This window comes from Zootoca vivipara, chromosome 6 (assembly GCF_965207765.1).
Source record: "Zootoca vivipara chromosome 6, rZooViv2.hap1.1, whole genome shotgun sequence".
Lineage (NCBI taxonomy): Eukaryota > Metazoa > Chordata > Lepidosauria > Squamata > Lacertidae > Zootoca > Zootoca vivipara.
Window position 1 is genome coordinate 41,363,968 of NC_142589.1, and position 18,792 is coordinate 41,382,759.

At 42.9% G+C, this 18,792-nt stretch overlaps 1 protein-coding gene across 2 annotated transcripts in view; it reads right to left on the bottom strand.

Annotated features, from left to right (window-relative positions):
* The window catches only part of CDH5 (cadherin 5), a 31,286-nt gene extending 16,724 nt beyond the window's left edge, over positions 1-14,562 (bottom strand). The window contains exons 1-2 of one of the 2 annotated variants that reach the window (XM_088672011.1): positions 14,264-14,367; positions 7,051-7,131 (exon numbers count right to left, since the gene is read on the bottom strand). The gene's annotated coding sequence lies outside the window, so the exon portion shown is untranslated. Of the gene's footprint in view, positions 1-7,050; positions 7,132-14,263 lie in introns of both variants that reach the window. The other variant, XM_035119438.3, reaches the window with a different exon arrangement.
* Between the last annotated feature and the right edge of the window lie 4,230 nt (positions 14,563-18,792).

The window sequence follows — 18,792 nt, forward strand, 5'->3', positions numbered from 1 at the left end:
CCTCGGGCAGTTGATGCTGGGCACTGGTGGCTGTGAGTTGTGTGTAGGACATGCTCAATTCAAAGGGGAGATGAGCAGGTTGTGTAGACAGTACTGAACTAGATGGACCCAATATACGGTACGGCAGCTTCCTTGCATCATTAAAAAGATGGCTACAGTATTTCTCGTCTGCCCCTTTCCTTCCATTTTATTCACATTCATTTCTTTTCACATTCCGCAAACTTGCAAAGGGTTTCACTTCCTCCAAGTGCTTTTTTGAGCAGACTTTGTGTCGCCAGATAAAATACATCTGTCTCTTTTTGACTTGAGTGGGAACTGGATTGTCAGCCCCTTCTTCCCTGGAACAGTTTGTTTGCTGAAGCCAATATACCATTTCTCTTGAAGTTTTTCAAGCCAGCCACAAGATTCCTCTAATATTACAATGTTTGCATCATGAGCAAAAAGTCTGGAACTTGCCCGTTTCCACTTGCAAATCCCTTCTTGCCAGCAATTTGAGAACACAGGAAGCTGGCTTATACTCTGGGCCCCTGCAGATTGGTGTTTTGTTGCAGTGGGTATATTCTGCAACATGTCATTGACACAATAGGGCACCAGCGGTGGATTTACCCTGCTCTAGTTTGTTCTGCAACACTTCTCCAATGCTATTGCATTATTGTAGCATAACAAACGTGGGACAACCTCCCCCACCTAAATATTTGTGGTATAAAAAAGTTACAGGATCTGAGCAGAAAGATATCAAATCAGATATGCACTGATTTGAAGTGAATCAGTCTGATCGTCCCCAAAGGTTTGCAGGTGCAAATAGTATTAAAAACAGGATCATGTCATTAGTACAAATGACCATGAATGTGCAATAAAAAGAAAGTCTGGAAGGGCCCTGAATCAGACCACAGGTCCACCTACATTGTTATTGGCTGCAGTGGAGGTGGGGAACATTTCTCAGCCCAATGACTGCATTTCCTCATAGGCAGCCTTCTGGGGGGCACATGCCAGTGGTGGGCAAAAGTGGGTGAAGCAATGGATGGGACTCCTAACTTTGTACAGTAGGGTACATTCCAGTCATGCAAAAGTCAGAGGCTTCTACACCCACCCACCCACCCACCTCTCTTGCTTGCCTGAGTAGAGGTGTGTTACCACACTCCACAAACACTTTCCAGCCAGGCAAAAAAACTCAGAGGGCATGGAGCAGGATAAACGAGGGTTTTGCCCTGGGGAGAATCCCAAGGGCCATACAGAGAACTCTGGAGGGCCACATGCTGTCCTCAGCCCTCAGGTCCCCCACCCTCATCTACAGTGACAGTTTCCCACCTCTGCCTGAAGACTAGAGCAACTGAACCTGAGACTACACACACACACACACACACACACACACACACACACACACACACACACACACACTGCTCTGGCACCAGGGGGCAGAGAGCAGGCGGGGCGGGGCTGGCATGCATCCCGGGGGTGTGGCGCACCGCCCACAGGGGCATGACGCATGTCCTGGGGGCGTGGCGCCCAGCACGGGCGTGTGGGGCATCCGCGATGGCACCCCACCAGGATTGCACTGCTGGGGCGCGGCGCTCCCCCTGCACTCCTCTTCCTCCACCGCTGCTCTGCCACTGAGCTGGGAGCCCTTGCTGGATCAAATCAAAGACCTGTTTCAGACAGGGCAGGGCTCGTCATATCATGAACCACATGAACCACAGCAGCCCAATGACCCATCTAGTCCACTCACAGTGGCCAACCCAATGCCTATGGGAAACCCACAAGCAAGACATGAACTTAACACTGCTCTCCCCTCCTGTCGTTTCCAGCAACTGGTATTCAGATATTTGACAGTGGAAGTAGAACATGGCCATTAGGATTTGTAACCATTGATAGCCTTATTCTCAAGTTCAGTTCCTCATGTTTCCACATCATTTTGCAATTTTTCCTTTTAAATGTCCTCATGAAAATTCACCAGCATTTTAGTGCAAATTGCTCCTGATAAACACATTTGTCTATAATTTTTCCTGATATACAATTTTTTTGCAGAGCTATTTCCTGGAATAATAATAATAATAATAATAATAATAATAATAATAATAATAATATATATTATTTATACCCCACCCATCTGGCTGGGTCTCCCCAGCCACTGTGGGTGGCTTCCAATAGAAAAGTAGAACACAGTATAACACATCTTTGTATATTATTTTCCACAAATATATGCATTTCATACACATTTTACCCTAGCATATGCATTTTTGTTTACATTACTTGGCTGGAAACTGCATTCCAAAATTTGGAGAAATGCGAATTTCAAAATATGGCTGTATTTTAGTTCATGTGTTATTCTAGAAAGTGTGAACAAGGTAAGTTTGCCTTTATTTGTGAACTGAATTGAATTTCCCCCTCCATCCCTATACAGAGATGAGCAAAACAAAGACTACGGTATTCTATAGTCTTGTACGGGTGAGGGTTGGGAAAGGTATGCTGGTATTATAAAAGACACAGGAGGAGGAGGTTGTGGATGCCTGAATCTACATATGTTGGACACCACACTTGATCAGTTTCCACTTATGCATGGTTACAATCTCATCTACCAATCCAGTGTTGACAGAAGATTTGGATAATGAGTGAATATTACTTCAATAAGTGAAGTATCATGATATTCAGCTGAAAGACATAATAAATACACTTTCAGATATATGTGCTTTTTTCTTCACCACAAGGCATCTATGACTGGATGAGCAATGCATTTATGTTATATAGACAAAGGGCTTTATTGCAACACCTAACATAAATAGAATGCTATTGAAAGAGTCCTTTCAGTTTTCGGTTTTTTAAATGTAAGGATACATTTTGTAATGTTGGAAGGTTCTTATTTCCAGAAGTTCCCAAGCATTTTAACTAAGGGGGGGGGGTCTTAACAGTGTTTTGTCTTGCTTTCTGTCACTAACTTTCACTAGGCTGAAATGAGGGACACTTGATCTGACTTTTCTTTGGTTCATTTTTATGGATCAGGGTAACAATCCTGCCTGTGTTATATTGAAGTATCAACCTCTCAGTGACCCCTTACCCTGCTTGTGATGTAGAATGAAACATCAGGCTTTTTGACTGATTGCAAAGAAGCATACACTGATAAACTATTTCGCCACCAGGAAAACCTGCTAATCAGTTTCCTCAGGGATTCCTAAGTTGTATTCCAAACAAACACCGATTCCATTTAAGGCTTAATTGATAACACTTAGAAGTAGTAAGATGAAGCTTGTTTTGCCCGAACGTATGAATTTGCCCTACTCACCTCCATAGACACCATGATAATCTTGAGGAACAAACATTTAACTTTATAGTTCAAATGAAACTTTTCATGTCCCCTTTTGTAAGTCAGCACTTTCCCACCCATTTTACATGCAAGTATATGAGACCCCAAATCATGTTCAAGGACAGGTTTTGTGCTGGTTTGGGCAGCACCCTAAAGCTCTAACAATTTCCACTCCACTTCACGCTGCTCTGAGTTTTAGCACTCTGCTGGAGATCAGGCCAAGGAAAGGGCAAGATCTCTATTGCCTGGCAAGGCGACGGTTACAGAGGTGAGAGCTTAATTCTCACAGATATAGAAATCTTCATTCTGACTTTTGGTCCAGAGCCCAACCAAATCCTCTCCCCCAACCAAAGTCTTCTATCAGCTTTTATACATGCAACTTTCCTCAGTCCTCTTCTCCATTCACGATGCCAGAGATCTGGTAGTGCTTTCATTCATGATCAGGTGATCTCAATGACTGACTCTTATAATGCGCTTTACAAGAAGTTGCCATCGAAGGCTGTTTAGAAGCTAGAGCTAGTGCAATGACTGGCCTTGATTGTGGTTTACTATGAACCTGAGCAACTACCTTATTGTATGAACCCATTTGTCCATTAAGGGGAACTCATTTCTATTTACACATTTATTACATGCATGATATGTTCACCATCATAGTGTTGTGGGGGGAGTGGTTAGGCTATATGCCCAAGTCCCTTCTAATTCCTGGATCCAACAAGGATTCAGTTGCTGAAACAGGCAGGCCAGCTTCCTGGTGAGGTAATGGTCTAAGTATGGGCCATTAAGACGGCAAAGGAAGTGTCTCTATGACACAAGGGAAATGGGTACCTCCCTCCCACAGCTGGCTTGTAGTTAGAAAGACAAAAGTCCCAGCTGAGGTGTGTGCAAGCTAGAGGCTAAGAAGCAGGCTGGGCAGCTGAGAGACAGAGCCATGCCTGATTTCTCCTGGGATCCAAGGCTGTGGCTATAGGAGAAGCCCATAGCTTGGGGTGTTAATGCTGTGAGCCCCTTCATCATAGGCACAGGCTGTAAATATGTGCAAATAAACCATATATCCTAAAGATACCGAACAATACACACAGACACTTGCATCTCTCTACAAGCATTCCACCTTGGTCGGTGGTGAGAATTCCAAGCCACATCTCAAGTAAAGAAGTGGACTATTGAGAAGCCCTTGATCTGTGGTCCTTTACCACAGAGAGTGACATATCCAACCTTTATCAGAGCTTCACTAGGCAGCCTGTTAACCAAGCATTCATCCTGATTTGCTTGCCCAAGGCTTACACAGAAGTTGTACTATATCTGGTTTTTATTGAGCACTCATTATGATTTGTTTGCTGCAACGTTATATGACAATGAGCAGTCATCCTGATTTGCTTGCATGGTGCTTACATTCTTCTCATTAACTGAATGAATTGTTTACAGCAGTCACAGATCAATAAAATTAGATGCACAAATGAAACATATGACTAGTTAAAACAATTAAAAGCAGATGCATATACAGTCTCCATGTTTCCCTCTTCCTCTCTCTCAAGCAGCCAGCAGAAAATTTCTCCTGATCCTCACCAAAGTCAGAATTTATTTATTTATTGCAACTACTCAGTGATATAGAGGAAACATCCCTTAAGCAAAACAGGAGATCTTCAGATCATCTTCCATGAAGAATTCTTATTAGAGGGAGAATCAACCTTTCTCTACATTCACTATACAGGCTGTAGCACAATCAATTGTTTAGCACCACTGTTCAGCACATTTCTGTCACTTTCCTAACTGCAAAAGTCCTTTTTTTAAAATGGAACTGTTGCACCAGGATAACTGGACACTCCACTTTAAGTGCTCAAAACTAAGCTCCAGTGCAAAATAATGAAAGTCTAGAGGCAACCCTGGAAAGAAGATTCTGTATCATGCCTTCCAGTGTTACAACAGTGACTATTTTGATTTCAGTCTCCAGTTACTGAGTTCTTGGAAGGTTGCCACATTATTTCTCTCCAGCTTCCACACCAGGCATGTCTGATTAGCTCATAATTATGGACCATCAAAAGTTACGAAGAAAACATCATCTAGCTCTCTGTATGCATTAAAGGAACCTCTAGTTATTTAAAAATTACTAGAGGTAATTACTTCTATTTTAAACCAGGCAAAAATAGGAAATAAGGGCATTAAAAATGAGAAATGGTGATACCTTATCCTGTTGCTTCTGCTAGAGAGTTACACCAACCAGATGAGTATTAGTGCCTTTGGACTTTGAAGCAACAGCAGAAATGGTCATCTTAGTTCATTCCATAAAATGCTGCACTAAGCAGTTTTGCAATTATCACATGTCAAAAAAGTTCAAGGCATCTTAGTTTCCTTTTGGTTAGCTCTCTTTCCCCGCACCTCAAATAAAAGAGAGCTTACGATTTGAAAATGGAACACTGTCTTGATCAAAGTTCTGGTTGGCCACTATGAGAAGAGGATACTGAGCTAGATGAGCCTTTGGCCTAATTTCCGGTAATCAGGGTTCTTATGTTTTCATTGAACCATGAACCTAAGGAATTGAGATGGAAGGAATTGGCAGTTTTGATTCTCCTGGTTTCTCATTTTTCCAATCTTAAATTTGGTTCTCTGCATTTCTGCAGCAATTTACACATTTTCTTTTAAAATATCCTCATAAAAATTATTCAGCATTTTAGTGCAAATTTCTTCTAATAAATACATTTTGTATGCAGTTTTGAATAATGTACAGTACACATTTTTTGCAAGCAAGTTCTCCAAATGTAATGTATGTCATTTTCATCAACATACTCATTTTTATGCCTACTTTTACCTAATATATGCATTTTTGTAAACACTGGTTGGTTGGAGAATTGCATTACAAAGTTTGAATAAGTGCAAAATTCAATGGAAGGCTATGTTTCACTTCTCATAGTATTTAGGAAAGTGCAAATGTGATAAATTCTGCATTAAATGTGAACTGAAACAAATTTCTCTGCAAGGCCTGAAGTAAGAAAGACAAAACCTCTCTGTTCCTTCCTCCTCAAATTATACTCTGTTTTTGTTCAGTTTTGCTCAGTAAAATGATACCAGGTATTTTCTCAATGGACTCTGTCTGTGTTAATTAAGTGACTTTGCTAACAGATAGAACAGGGGAAAGTATTTTTAATGTTAAACTTTCTATGTGCTTTTGAGGTCCAGATTCACCCAGCCCCAATCCTTGTGTTTGAAGCTGGGAAGGGTTGCATGACCTCAGGGATGGATCTAAATGTGTGGCCCTGTTGTACCCATGTTGCTTCATGAATACATAAATATGACCTAGCAAAGGAAATGCCCATACCATGTTGTAAATTAGCTATGAGTGGCCTCATAGCTTTCATTGCTTGCACAGTTTCATTGCACAGTTGCTTTTAGTTTTACTTATTTCAGCAGGAAACATTTCTCACATTCAGATCCTTAATAGAACCTGTGCTTATTAGGATTTCTTGGCCTGGATGATGTTGTTGGGAGTGAGCTAGAAAAAGATACAACATTTACAGTTTGGCACAGAGGTGACAGAGGGCAACAGCCAACAGTTTGCAAGCCTCTGACTGCTCATGAGATCACATTGTTTTGCATCTCCACCCACTTTGAGTTCCTTTTGGCACCCAAGAGCTCTGAGCACAGAAACAAGTGTGCTGAGTGCCAGGAAGAAAGTTCACAGCTGGAGTGGCTTTGTAAAATAGTTCTACAAAATCAATCTTTTGAAAGGAAATGGTTAGTCTGTAACGACCACATCTCACCATTCACGAAGGTTCTTCAGGAGCAGGGATGGGGGAGAAATTGGATTCAGTTTAAAGGTGAATTTATCATATCCACACTTTCTGAAACAATACAAGGACTGAAATGTAGTCATCCTTCAAAATTTGCATTTACCTGAATTTTGTGATCCACTAGTCCAACCAACCAATGTTTATGAAACTGCATATATTAGGGGGAAGCATGCATAAAAATGAATATATCCATGAAGATAACGTAAAAAAAAATGCATTACATTAGGGGAATTTGCTTGCAAAGATGAGTACACTAGGGAAATTGCATACAAAAATGTGTTTATTAGGAGAAATACACACCAAACTACCGGCGAGTTTTCATGAGGATTAACAAATAACAATAACTCTCAAGTTGCTGTACAACTGTGGAGAACTGAGTTTAAAATTTGAAGAATGAGAAACTGTGACCCTGACTCTGCGGATGTGTTCAGTTCCAGCTCTGTGCTATCAGAAGGTTTCCATGAGCTGACTGGGAAGTGAGGAATGGGCAGAGGATGGCCAGATGGCTGGCTTCCTGCAGATGGCAGAAGAATGGAAACTCCAGGGATTTCGATGGATAGTATGGGAGACCTAAGAGTAACCCTATTCTATCCCTGGCAAGACAAAGACAATGGATTAATGTAGCTTGGGTAGGGATCGGGCAGGGAACTGAGGTTTGTTCTAATTTTAGTGAGAAGCTACTAAATTCACATTTCTCAAAACAATTTGTGAACTGAAATGCGGGGATCCTTCAAACTTTGCCCTTCTCTGAATTTTGTGATGTGCTTTTTGAGCCAAATGACGTGTACAAAAATGAATATATATGGAGAAATAGAAATAATGACATGCAAAATGCATGGAATTAGGGGAAACTGCTAGTAGAAACATGCATATTAGTTAAATCTACACACCAGCATGAGTTTATCATGCACTAAAATGCTGGCAAATTTTCATGTGAATATTAAACTAAGAGAACCAAAACTGGCAGATTCATCCAGCAGGGCTCTTGTTATGTTCTTATGTACTGCTTGCCAGCTTCCCATTGTGGTTATGAGAGCAGAATGCTGGACTAGATAGGCCTCTGGTCTAATCTAGCAGGCAGTGGTGTATGAGGAGGGCAGGTCAGATCGCAGGAGATCATAGCTCTAGGATTCCCCCCCCCCAGGAAAAAAGTGGGAAGATCCCATTGTCAGTGGTATATCATTTGCTTTGGGTGCAGAAGGCCCCAAATTCAACCCCCAGCATCTCTAGATAGGGTTGGGGGTGCTCCATGGGGGCCAGTGCCTGTAGTCAATACTGAGCAAGATGCTTCAACTCAATATAAGATAGATACAGGTAGGTAGCAGTGTTGGTCTGCCGTAGTCGAAACAAAATTAAAAAATTCCTTCCAGTAGCACCTTAGAGACCAACCAAGTTTGTCATTGGTATGAGCTTTCGTGTGCATGCACACTTCTTCAGATACCACGTGTGCATGCACATGAAAGCTCATACCAATGAAAAATTTAGTTGGTCTCTAAGGTGCTACTGGAAGGAATTTTTTAAAATTTTGTTTCAAATTTTAGGAGCACTGGTGATCTCTCCTGGAGCACCAGGGTAACTGGTGGAATGAGGCTTTCACATTTATCTGTTTGTGTACAGATAAGGATAGAGGAAGTCAGAAAATGAGGGGGGAAATTCTGGATACTCCCTCCTTTTTTCTTTGATGGGGTTCCTACTCCTTGTCAGAAGTTATCTTCCTGTATGCATCTGGTTGACTAATGTGAGAACAGAATGCTTGACTAGATAGGCTGATCCAGCAGGACTGTTTTCCTTTCCGGGGTGGGGAACCTGTGGCCCCCTGGAGACTGCTAGATTAAAATCCCCATAATCCTTGACCACAGGCCAACAACTTCTGGAGGACCACGTGCTCCCTTTTCTTATGCTTTTATGTTCTTATGTAGCAAAGACAGGTTGAATGATACTGGAGTGAAATACTCCACCCAGCGAGAAGTCTGATGTGGCATTTTATTCCAAGTGAAGTTTCTGGGATGCTTATAGAGGACTGCTTCATGTAGAGTGAATTAAAGAAGTCCATTTTGGGGGTTACTAAAGCATGAATGCTTGTCCCAAAATCAAACCATGGTCATCTGTTTTGGTTGCAATGGTTTGCGCAGTTTGTCACTCAAGGCAGCAAACTCAGGGCACATAACAAGCAGTCGTACTTCCAGGTACTAACCAAATTCAAACTTGCTTAGGTTCAGTTATTTCATGTTCTTTCAGACTATGCCTGGCTTGAAAAGGAATGTGTGTGTGTGTGTGGTTCACACCCATTATTCATGTACACTCAGCCAAATAAATTGTATTGTAAGAACTACCCCCCACCGCTTTCATTCAAGGATGGCTACTTATATGCACCATCAAAAAGAGAGGACAAAACAGTATACAGATCTACATACAATTTGCATATGCCAGTGCATACGGAAAGTTAGAAATGGAATTTTTTTTACTATTATTCAAAACAGTGCCTCCAGAAGCTGCTCACTAGATGAGGCAGAGCCACTATGCTAGCTTCCCAACAGGTGGGTTGCTGTTGCTTACTGAGTGGGTGGAGAGGTCGGCATGGTGTAAAATGCAATCTGGCACTCCTGCTGGTGCGCTTGCACCACGCCCGACTCCCCATCACCTCACCCCTCCTTCTCCTGGGAAGCAGCAGCCACCCACATGCTGGGAAGGTGCCATAGCAGCTCTGCCCCACCCATCAAGTCATTTATGAATACCTCTTGCCACAGTGTAGAAGACTGTGGTCAGGTGACCCCCTGTTTGCTGTCCAGGTGCTAATTGTTGGTGAGCAACTTAGCAACTTACTCCCCCTTCTTTAAACTGGAGTTGAACTGGACTTCAAGCAGGTCAAACAGGTGACACCTTCAAATAGACAACTGAAGTAGGACATGTGAGCACCTGAAAAGGAAGGGGTATGTTTGTAGATTTTCCTGCACTTTGCAGCCAAGGTTGTTGTGCTGCAAGAAGCCCAACCTGCTTCTGCTTTCCCCCCATCTAGCCTAAATTAACAAATGCAAACAAACACCCAAATAACATCTCCTCCCTCTGTTGTTGAAGAAGGGCACTTAAATGCCAATTACCACTGTGCTAGGAAGCCATGTGATTTCTGTTTTTCTTGAGAAGAGAAGAAAGAGAGGGATTTCTCTTTAAATAGTATCTGATGTTCATACAATTCAACTTGGCAAAGGCAATCCATCAAAAATGCCTCCAAAGGTTAAAAAGACTATACAAATCCCTTTACATATATCCTGTTTTCAATTACTCCATTTTGCTTCAACAAAAGCAGGATATGAGGCAAGTCTATCCAGCTTGGCAAAGCTCTTTGCAAACTGTTAACTGTTTAAGTGAAAGTTTACGCCTTGATCTCTTCTGTTATTTTATTTATGGAACCCCAACTTTCCTCCAAAGAGCTCAAGGTGGTGTACAAGGTCTTCCTCGCTTTTTTGTCAGGACAAACCTGGCTGAGAGAGAGATAGGATGACCAGTTCAAGGTCACCCAGGAGCTTCATGGCTGTGTGAGGATTGAAACCAGGTCTCCTCAGTTTCTTGACACACAAGGCATTTCCATGCTATCAGTCTTTTGGTCACATACCAGCTAATTCAAGTTGTGCAATTAAAACTGGTTGGCAGCTCTTGTGAAACAACCTCTACAACCCCCCACCAACCTTTTTGTCATAAGGAAAGCTATAGGGCAGGCATAGGCAACCTTAGCTCTCCAGATGTTTTGGAACTACAACTCCCATGATCCCTAGCTAACAGGGCCAGTGGTCAGGGACGATGGGAGTTGTAGTTCCCAAACATCTGGAGAGCCAAGGTTGCCTATGCCTGTTGTAAAGCAAAATGCCTTGGAAACTGCGGGATAACACTTGCTCTGACACTATGGTGAACAAATGGTAAAGAAATGAGAGCAAATGCTCATTAAGTAGCCAATGATCTCTCTGCAAATGAATCAGGATGGAGGTTCAATAAACAGGTCATCTGGAAGGGACCAGAGTGTGTAGTCTGAGCTTTGGGCTCTCCAGGGAATGGAGTAAAATCTCAGGGTGAAGGTTGAGAGTAAAGACTGCTATTTTCTGCTAAGTTTGAGAATGTTTGCCATCTGCTTTTCCCTCTTCCTCCAACCTCATCAGGCTCCACCCTCATGACAACGGGCATGGTGAAGATCTTCCCTTGACCCTCCACATGCAGTCATTTGCTCCCACAGAATCCCCACTTTGCCCCATTCCACAAGGTGCCCCCTTGATCGGCCAGGTTCTTCCTCTTTGCTCACAAGCTCTTTGCCCCTTTGCATCTTGGGGTCTGAACAGCTAGCAACCCTATTCAATGCATACATGCATTTTCCTGCCGCTACATAAATTAAGCTTCATACTTGAATCTGTAGAGTTTTTGCTATAATCTTCAAATAATAATAATAATAATAATAATAATAATAATAATATGGTAATAATAATAATTTATTTATACCCCGCCCATCTGGCTGGGTTTCCTCAGACACTCTGGGCGGCTTCCAACAGAAAAATGAAATAAAATAATCTCTTAAACATTAAAAGCCTCCCTAAATAGGGCTGCCTTCAGATGTCTTCTAAAAATCTGGTAGCTGTTTTTCTCTTTGACATCTGATGGGAGGGTGTTCCACAGGGCGGGCGCCACTACTGAGAAGGCCCTCTGCCTGGTTCCCTGCAACTTGGCTTCTCCCAACGAGGGAACCGCCAGAAGGCCCTCGGTTCTGGACCTTAGTGTCCGGGCAGAATGATGGGGGTGGAGACGCTCCTTCAGGTATACTGGACCGAGGCCACATGAATGTTTGAAGCCTAAAACAACTTGGGACTTTGCATACGTGAAACTAACCAGTTCTTCTGGGCTGATGTGTGTTCTCATTTCCCAAAACTTGACAAAGTGAATTGCTCATCTGAGAACTAAAAACAAATCAGAATACTTTTCTCCAAACATATACAGTATTGGTTTTTAAAATATATGTATATAACAATAGATAAAAGACTGCATAGCTCTTTGCGGTGCTCCAAGTATTTTTGTATGCATTTTCTCAGTCATCATTACAACAGCTCTATAAGGCATTATACTAACATCCTAACACACACACACATTTTGTAGGCTGTTTTGTCTAATATTCACATTTCCGTGCAATTTCCCCTAATACAATGCATTTTTGTATATAATAATAATAATAATAATAACAATAATAATAACAATAATGTGTGTGTGTGTGTTCCATGCACACTTTCTTATATTATATGCATCTTTGTACATATTTTCTGGGGATAGGAAAACTACATTGCAAAATTCTGGTGGAGAACGGATGTTGAAGACTAGCTGTATTTTTCATTCTCATATTTCAGGAAGTCCGAACCAAATTTCTTCCCTATCCTTTCTCAACCTTAAGCATGGTGGCTGGGCATCTCTGTCCTGCAAGTCTAAGTAAGCCTTCTAAAGACCATTTCCCCCAAGCCATGCCTACCTATCCTGACATCATATATTATGCCATGAATGAGGCAGGTAAAGACATGACTCCCTGATGGATTAAAGCAGGGCTTGCAGGTGTCATGCATCAGCTGCTTGGCAGAACCTGAAACCCCCTGAGACTTTGCCCTTTTGACTTGATTTCAAATGAAAACAAGTTTAAAAAAGTTTCACCTGGCATCCAGGTGATGTCAAGTGATTGACAAGTTTGACAACCCTGCCCACCTTTCAAAGTGACCAACAAGGCTTGCAAGAGATCAAGGTCTGGTTTACTAGACAGACTCAGTTCAACACCCCTGCTTTAGGGAGAGCGCAGCCCACACCAGAAGAGGCTGAACAGCACTCACTTGGGCAGATGAAACATCTATGAAGAACAATTCCATCTTGTCTGGCCTTGTGCCTCAGTTTATTGTCCCAAACCAGTAAGACATCAAAGCAAGTTTTCAAGGCCTTTTAATCAATTTTTGATAGAACAGCCAATATACACACATATGTATCTGACTCTGTAAGTCTTATTTCTGATTCATCTACATATGTTCAGCAATAAGCTACAGCCCGTGTTTTCACATATCAGCAGTATTTGTTAGAAAGAAAATCTGACACTTTTACAGTAGACAAGTGTCAACGTATACATTATGTTTTTTACATAGGGTGGTACAAAAATATGTTTTATAGGAGACCCAGTGAAATGAACAGACATGACTAGGTTTGGCCCATCAATTACAATAGTCTTACTTTGAGTAAACCTTAGTTGAATACCACACATGGTTTGGTGTTGTGTGGATTATTTTTGTTAAATAAATAGCTGGCATTGTTTCCCCTGAGCTGGATCAGGACCATGATGTGAGGGAAGGGTGGCTTTAAGTCTTTGTTGCTGCTATGGTCCCAGTCCACTCACCAACCCTCATTCTTTACATTATGGGCCCAGTCTAACTCAGGCTATTTCATTTAGCATAAATCAGCTACATGGTGCCGATCCACATGACAAAATTTAAGGTCACACCCACAGCATACATTTGAAGCATGCTTATACCACCTGCAGTTCCCTGGCTGCTGAGGTTTGTTAGGCGACAGCTAATCCCTCACAAAACAATTCCCAGCACGCTTAGCAAACTATGGTTCCTTGGCATTCTTTGGGGAAAGCTTTCCTGTCTCTCAGAAAAGTTTGCATTAAGGCTCTCCAGGTACACATTGGATAACTGAACATCTTTCTCTCCCCTCACTCCTCAATTTCCTTGTTAAACTTTTATTGGCAGCGGCTTGGGTTCTTGGTGACCTGACCTGAACATCCTTTCTCAAAAACACAAATCCTCTGTTTTGCCATCTGGGATTGTTAAGGCAACTCCAGGTAGTCCTCCCCAGCAACGCAGTTTGTGTACAATGGCAGGATCAAGAAAGCTAGCTTGTTGTAAAAGTACATCCTGGAGTACTGGATGCTTTAAAGCAGGTGTGGGGAACCTTTGATCCTCTGGATGTTGCTGAACGACAGTTTTCACCATCCCTGGCCGTTGGCCATGCCTGTTGGGTCCGATGAGAGTTGTAGTTCAGCAACATCTGGAGGGCCAAAGTTCCACCACAATGTTTTAAAGGGAACCTCAGTCCATCAAACTTTGACAAAGCCGCTTTTAAGTAGCAGATTTAAAAATCCCAAGAACAACTCCCCCCCCAAAAAGACCACGTTTCTTACCTGGGCTGGGCTTTATTCCAAATCAGGGAGAATCCGTAATCAGCCTCCAAGCCTCAATTGGATAAAGTAGAGCGAATATAAAGAACTAAGTGAAATCCGTTATTTCACTGCATTAAGCAATGCAGGGAGTGTTCAGCTTTACAGTCTCCAAGGTTTCCCAGCTGGGTGTCCGCCTTTTTCCCATCCTGCATCCTGTTATTGTTCCAAGCCTTACTAATGCCAGGGAGAGAAGAGAGTGGAGGAAACCAGATAAAAACTTTTTTGACTCATTACTGGTTCAACTTACCTTCAGCCAGCCAGTCGCAAAAGAGGCAGCAGAGGGGACAGGCCACAGGAGAGGGGTGGGGGTGAGACCTCAGGATCGTTGTCATTATCTAACATCAGTACAATGTAAGAATGGTAACACCCAACTTTTATTAGTCCTCTGAAAGAGAGGCCTGCGCTTTCCTCAATTTTCCTTGGCAAGCTGATTCTAAGGCTCAGTTTAAACACTGCAGTCCACCGGCAGATGCGGCAGCCAAAATGCATTTCTCTATAGCGATGCACCATGAGTATAAGGTTTGAAATCTGAGAGAAACAAAGGAAGCTGCCTTAACAACATAAGAAGAGCCCTGCTGGATCAGGCCAAAGGCCCATCTAGTCCAGCATCCTGTTCTCACAATGGCAAAGCAGATGGCCACAAGCAGGACCTGAGTGCAACAGCCCTCTCCCCATCATAGCTGCCAAGTACCCCGTTTTCTCTGGGGAAACCCCGATTTTACTTACCTTTTCCCGGTGGTCCCCCGTATCACTTCATCTCCCGTTTTTCTCCGTTATTTTCTCCTGCCGGCGGCCATTTTTTTCTTTCCGATTTGCCCTTCTATGGGCAACAAAAATGGCCACCGCTGGCTTCAAAAGTCGCATCTACGCATGTCCGGAAGTGCATAGACGCGACTTCCGGTGTCGGCGGTGGCCATTTTTGGTGCCCATAGATGGGCGGAGCGATACCGGAAGTTACGTCGGCGCAACTTCCGGTGTCACACGGCTGCCGGTCCCGGATTCTGCAGTCCAGGACTTGGAAGGTATGCTCCCCATTTGTGTTTCCTGGCAACTAGTATTTAGATACACACAACCTCTGACAACGGAGGTAGAACATAGCCATTGACAGCCTTACCCTACATTCATTTATCCAGTCGTCTCTTTGAGCCATCAAAGTTGGTGGCCGTCGTCACATCGTTTGGGAGCAAATTCCATGGCTTAGCTATGTGCTGTGTGAAGAAATACAAGACTGATTTTTTCCCAAGTTCAACTTCATTGTAGGCCCCCAAATTCCAGTATTCGGAGAGACTGAACACAGGTTCTCCTTATTCGCTTTCTCCACGTGGTGCGTAATGTTATACAGAGTTCTCCGGGAAGAGGGATTGGTTCTGAAACCACTCTGGGAATTGTAGTTCTGTGAGGGGAAGGGCTGGAAATGTAGCTCATGGCAGACCTTGTCACCTCAAATTTCTCTGGCGCCCCGTGTGATGCCAGAATCTGGCGCTCCCTGCCTCTCCCCTTGCACATGATAGTGTTTGTGCCTGCTGGGGTGCCCCAGAAACTCTGTGCCGCTAGAGCTACCTCTGATATAGCCCACTATAACAAAGGAAAGAGTCACGCCCATTGCACCATCCACTTTCTTGTTTATGACCCTGGTGCAACAGATCCCTCAGGCGCCCCCCGCTGCCCCGTTTTCCAGCGTGACGGGCAGCATGCAGCACGGGCTGCGTAAGCGGCGCTCCCCCTGGTGGGCCGGCGCCGTGGCGCCCTGCGCCACCCAGCCTAACCATAGGGCCGGCACTGCGAGCGCTGCTCTGGTTCGCCAGAAGTGGCTTAGTCATGCTGGCCACATGACCCGGAAGCTGTACACCAGCCTCCCTCAGCCTGTAAAGCAAGATGAGTGCTGCAACCCCAGAGTCGTCTGCGACTGGACTAATGGTCAGGGGTCCCTTTACCTTTACCTTTATGTACCACAGGCATGTGGCCCATGGAAGGTTGTCTATGAGCAAATTTGATCTAAAGAGCATCCCCTGCCCAGAGTCCAGAGTTTAAACTAGCTAACCACTAAGGGGTGTGACAGTCCTGATCGGATGAACTCCCTACTTCAGTGGTAGCTGCTGTTAACCTTTTAAAAACCAGTGGGAAATCCAACCCAGACTCGTCCAGTGCTGCATTTAAGTAGGAATGGGATGTCTTCCTTAAATAATGCAAGAATAATTATGCAATGCTGGGGATAGACAAGGAAAAAAGAGCTTAATTTGAAGGCTTCACAGCTCTGTTATAATAAATGTAGCCAAAGGAACCATATCTCTTTATAGGCGACTTTGATAACAATCCTGAGTTAGATAATCTCTCACCTCTGTTATTCACTACAGCTTAAAATGGATAAAGGGACTGCTTTTTCTCACTGCATTCATGATGACTGAGCTCTGCTTACATTATTTTACATTTTTATGACACAGAGCCCTAAAGATGAATTGCACTTTTAAAAAAAATCTGTTTCATCTATTATTCAGGAAGGTTAAGCAACTAATGAGGGAACATTTTTCAAAGCCTTCTTGGCAGAGGCTGTTTACAATTAAGTTTCCTCATAAGAAAGTACATGGCTGGGATTCCAGGAGGAGAGAGGAGGAATCCAGGAAGGATGTTGAATGTCTTATAATGAGCTGAAGTTATTTTGCTGAATGCAACACAGCAAGGGTTGAGTTATTGATCCAGGCTACGGCTGTGTTCTGAGCTGCATGCACGTCGCACCAAAGAGAGTTGTTAGGAGACTCCTATTCCCCTCACAGCGCTACAATTCCCAGAGTTCCCTGCGAAGTGAGATTGACCATTAAACCACTCTGAGAACTGAGCTCTGTGAGAGGAATATGGGTCTTCTAACAACTCTCAGTACCCATAACAAGCTACAGCTCCCAGAATTCACTGGGGGAAGCCATGGCTGTCTAAAGTGATATAATAATGCTTTAAATGAATGGTGTCAATGTGGCCACTCTTTTTGGTGCTGTCTAAAGATGTTTAAAAGCCTTTAAAATTTATTTTATTCTCTTGTCGAATAGTTTTAGCCTTGTGATTTCTGAGGTTTATTACCTTGCTTTGATTTTTTTTGTTTGTTTTAATGTTGTATACTTATTGATTTTAATAAACTCTACCCTAGAATCCATGAGTGGTATCCAGCTAAACCATTCTGAAAAATAGTTTTAGCTGAGCAGTGGGACTCCCCTGCCCTCTCCTCTTCCAGTGGGTGCCCTGTACCCCCCTAAATCTGCTCTGGGAGGTGGGGGAAAACCCCAGAACGGATTTAGGGGTTGTGTGGAAAAACAAGATGGCAGTGAAGTCCCATTGCACAGACCTTGTGCTAGTGGAGCTGTTTAGTGGGATACCGCCCCATGTGACAAAAGAAGGTACACTTTAGAAAACTGTTTTTTTAAAAAAATCCAAGCAAATAAATATGCAGTGCAAAAGCACAACATCACTGAATTATACATGTATGGCTCCTGGCCTTGCATCTGCAGATCGTTTTTCTTTTTGAGTTGCTATTCCATTGATGATACGGTTTTTAAATCATTTTTCTCACTTACCTTATGCCATAAGCTAAGACTTATGGAGTGCTACTTGGTTTTTGTGCATTTTTTTTTAAGGCAAGCCATTCTTGCCTTTTTCATCCAGTCTGTTTTGCTTCCTTATGACTGTCTTGGATGCTCACCTGCTGTTCTTTACACTATGCTTTTGTACACTGTAGTTAGTTACTTTAGAACAGGGAAGATCTCCAATTCCCAGAGTTCCCTGGGAAGGGGGATTGATTTGCCACCCCCTCTCCAAATGTACTGCAGAATGCCTACTCTTTTTACATGTGCATACATGGAACCTTAATAGAGTCTTTTTTTTTTTAAAGAAAAAGAAATAATGCCAGTAATGTAATGCCTTGAGAGGAAAATAGATTTATATATAAAGGCTAAGATGGAGCAGTGGCACATCTTAACTGAACAGTGTACAAAAAAACCTCCTTGTTCTCATGAGTCAGAACATTATAATTGTTTCAAGGAACTTGATTCAGAGTCGGGTCATGATGCTGGTCACTTCCAGTTACCCTTTTCTCACCAAGTGTAGATTATATCCTGGAGCAGGTCTGACTTCAGTTTCCTGTAAGGAGATTTGCTGGACATTAAAACTTCACGATTCCTCTGCAAAGAGTGTTCTTTTTCAAAATGAATTTTTCAAAATTCTTTATTTCCTGCTCATCTTTGCAAAGTGGGGAAATTTTAAGGTGGAAGTACCATCAACGTGAACACCCCTCCATTTGCTCAATTAGCAATTTCTTTATAAAAATAAATAGGTGCAGAGCATCCTGATCTAGATTGGGTCCCTGCTGTTGGATCCCTACTGTTGAGGTGTGTGTGGGGGGGGGTAGGTGGGTTAACCATTTGCTCTTTATAGCTGACTTCATTTGGAACTGCGTCCTCACACCTGCAACCTGCTTGGGAATAAAAGTCAACAATAGTCTGCTCCCA